General features: G+C 43.3%; 1 non-coding gene across 1 annotated transcript; it reads left to right on the top strand.

The window, feature by feature from the left end:
- The first annotated feature begins 3200 nt into the window (after nt 1–3200).
- Nucleotides 3201–3273, top strand: trnar-ccu (transfer RNA arginine (anticodon CCU)). Its single transcript has one exon. It is a non-coding gene; the product is annotated as a tRNA-Arg (tRNA).
- The last annotated feature ends 473 nt before the right edge of the window (nt 3274–3746 follow it).

Below are 3746 nucleotides of genomic sequence, written 5' to 3'. Positions count from 1 at the left end.
CTGTGAAGAGAGAGATGCTCTCCAGAACTCCAGTGGAGAGACAGCAGATCTACACAACTACTCTTCTTCCTCACTCTCTCCTGACTAGCACTTTCCTCACTAACAGGCTGATGATATACATAGAGCACACACAAGAGATTTCACCTTCATTTATTCCCATATCACAATAAACACAGAACATTTAAAACAAATGCACAAAAAGGTGTCAAAATCTTCCAACTGTTAATATATATTCAAATTCATTTGTAGCTTATTAGGGCCAATACCTTAAAGCATTCCTGGAGAAGAGCTGGACTGTGGTGGACTGGAGCTGGAGGGGTTTGAACCTGCTGATCTTCAACACCACTGGATAGAGCCTGAAGACCATGATCCTCTGCTGCACAGGCACTGGACTGGACACCATTCTGATCTAAAGCAGGGAATATATCAGACAAAAGCATGTTTCAAACTAATAATTATAAATATTAAACATTGGATACTCATATTATGGCTATTCTTCTGTTAAAATGTTTTATTTTTTAAACAATCCTTGTTTAAATATGTCATGACAGATCTTGGAATTAAAATAAATCTGATTATTGGCTTGATCAAACTTCAGTTGTATTTTGATATATTATGGTGTGGTCATATATAGTAATTAATGACACTCCAGTGATATTCTCCAATGGTCATTTGATTTACCCTCAGCTCTTCTCTCGTGTATCGGTGCAGTTTTCTGGTCTGAGATGATGCCGCTCCAGTCACACGTCACAGTAATGAAGCTTCACAAAACTCTCCATCCTCCTCCTCTTCCTCATTGGCATTTCCTTTTCCTCAGCACCAGCACTGACGGGTTGATGGTGTTCAGCCGCATGGGTGCTGGATATTGAGGATGCTCTCTGATGGGAGTCGGACACCTGAGCGCTAGAACTGAGCTTTCTCTTCAGTGCCGGTGTTCTGACGGAACACCATACCCATCAGAATGGGATACCTTCGGTTAATGCGCATGCGCAGCAGTGAAATTTGTGGAATTGCGCATGTGTTCAATTTAAACATTTAAACATTAATTTCAGCATACCTAAGATTACAAGCGGTAAGTGTTGGTGTGTTATATCGCATATTATATACACATTACCTAATTGCATGCCTTAACTCGAGGTTCTAGCGTTTGGCGTCATCTGACCGAGATTAATGTTTTGCTTTTAAATGATTAAGCCACCTGAATGAGATGGACAATTAGTAGGCCAAGCGAGTCATGCCCCAGTGGCCTATCGAAGTAGTCATTCATCCGGATTACTTTGTGTGCTGGCCTTGTTTAAATGCCAATGCTGTTGTTGTCACTGAAGCCATAGTAATGGGGGCACATGAGCACAGGTTTTTAACAGCCCCAGTGGCCTAATGGATAAGACACTGGCCTCCTAAACCAGGAATTGTGGGTTCGAGTCCCATCTGGGGTGGTTTACAGCAGAGTGGCGCAGCAGAAGTGTGCTGGGCCCATAACCCAGAGGTCGATGGATCGAAACCATCTTCTGCTAAACCTTCTTTACTTAAATACATGCTCTGTTCCTACTTGAAGAAAAAGCTGTCACATCTCTGTGCTAAAACCCTTTGTTGTTTTCACCTGATCTCATTTATGACAGAGGCACTTCATGTGTTCCTAAACGCAAGTCCTTTCGAAAACACCTGGGAATGGGAGTTCTTCTATTGCGAGCAGAGTGGCGCAGCGGAAGCGTGCTGGGCCCATAACCCAGAGGTCGATGGATCGAAACCATCCTCTGCTAAGACAGCTTTCCTTGTAGACATACTCTGTTCCTACTTGAAGAAAAGCTGTCACATCTCTGTGCTAAAACCCTTTGTTGTTTTCACCTGATCTCATTGATGATAGAGGCACTTCATGTGTGCCTAAACGCAAGCCCTTTTGAAAACACCTGTTGTAGCAGCCCTTGGATCCAAAAAAGAGAGTCTCGACTGATGCAAGGTGGCCTTTATTAAGTTCGCCAAACCATGACGCTCAACTATTCATCATCACCATAGCACCGTGAAAACTGTATTGAAAACATATACACAGAAAACATTTCACACTTGGTTTCACGGTTACAAACATCATTACAAAACAAACATATCGACAAACATTTATCATACAGCTAATAAAACCATACATATGGGCTGTATATGAATGATCAATGAATGAAAACATATCATACCTCGCTGCGCTCACCAAGGAATGCAAACAATTTTGATAATCCTCTCTTCCGTCATAAACGGGCGTCAAATTTCAAGTTCATGAATAAAACACGAGATCTCAGATAAAATACACACGTAGGCTCAAACACACGGCTGCTCCCCATTCACACCGCCAGCTACTGAGCTACCCTCAAATGTTCATCGTCCCTTGTGCAAAACTACGGTGTCACCAAAAGGACAAATCTCAGTATTACAGGTGCACCAAATTTCCGGTCAAAACAAAAGCACATACAAAATATTTGAATAAGTTACAACATTTACACAAATATTTTACCAATAACCCAACTCATACTTAATTTAATAAAAAGTACATATTAGACTCTCAAAGAGGTCCTTTACACCTGTGAATGGGAGTTCTTCCATGGCGAGCAGAGTGGCGCAGCGGAAGCGTGCTGGGCCCATCACCCAGAGGTCGATGGATTGAAACCATCCTCTGCTAAGACAGCTTTACTTATAAACATACTCTGTTCCTACTTGAAGAAAAGTTGTCACATCTCTGTGCTAAAACCCTTTGTTGTTTTAACCTTATCTCACTGATGACAGAGGCACTTCGTGTGTGCCTAAACGCAAGTTCTTTTGAAAACACCTGTGAATGGGAGTTCTTCCACGGCGAGCAGAGTGGCGCAGCGGAAGCGTGCTGGGCCCATAACCCAGAGGTCGATGGATGGAAACCATCCTCTGCTAAGGCTTCTTCACTTATTTCCATGTTTTATCCCAAATAAAGAGCAACTTCCACATCCCGCCTGTTCATTCAGAAAATCTGTGTGTTTGTGTGTGTGTGCCCTGTTCAAACGCCTCATTGACTAAGACACCTGAATGAGATGGACAATTAGTAGGCCAAGCGAGTCATGCCCCAGTGGCCTATCGAAGTAGTCGTTCATCCGGATTACTTTGTGTGCTGGCCTTGTTTAAATGCCAATGCTGTTGTTGTCACTGAAGCCAAAGTAATGGGGGCACATGAGCAAAGGTTTTTAACAGCCCCAGTGGCCTAATGGATAAGGCACTGGCCTCCTAAGCCAGGGATTGTGGGTTCGAGTCCCATCAGGGGTGGTTTACAGCAGAGTGGCGCAGCAGAAGTGTGCTGGGCCCATAACCCAGAAGTCGATGGATCGAAGCCATCCTCTGCTAAGACTGCTTTACTTATGTACATGCTCTGTTCCTACTTGAAGAAAAGTTGCCTCAGCTGTGTGCTAAAACCCTCTGCATTTTTTACCTGTTGTAATTGATGACAGAAGCGCACTTCAAATGTGCCTAAACGCAAGTCATTTTGAAAACAGTAGAGTATGGCTAGTCTGTTGTAGAGAGCAGAGTGGCGCAGCGGAAGCGTGCTGGGCCCATAACCCAGAGGTCGATGGATTGAAACCATCCTCTGCTAAACCTTCTTTACTTAAATACATGCTCTCTTCCTACTTGAAGAAAAGCTGTCACATCTCTGTGCTAAAACCCTTTGTTGTTTTCACCTGATCTCATTTATGACAGAGGCACTTCATGTGTTCCTAAACGCAAGTCCTTTTGAAAACACC

This window comes from Rhinichthys klamathensis, unplaced genomic scaffold (genome assembly GCF_029890125.1).
Source record: "Rhinichthys klamathensis goyatoka isolate OS25496 unplaced genomic scaffold, OSU_Roscu_1.1 h1tg000726l_1, whole genome shotgun sequence".
Taxonomy (NCBI): Eukaryota; Metazoa; Chordata; class Actinopteri; order Cypriniformes; family Leuciscidae; genus Rhinichthys; species Rhinichthys klamathensis.
This window is presented reverse-complemented; position numbering and strand designations above follow the sequence as displayed.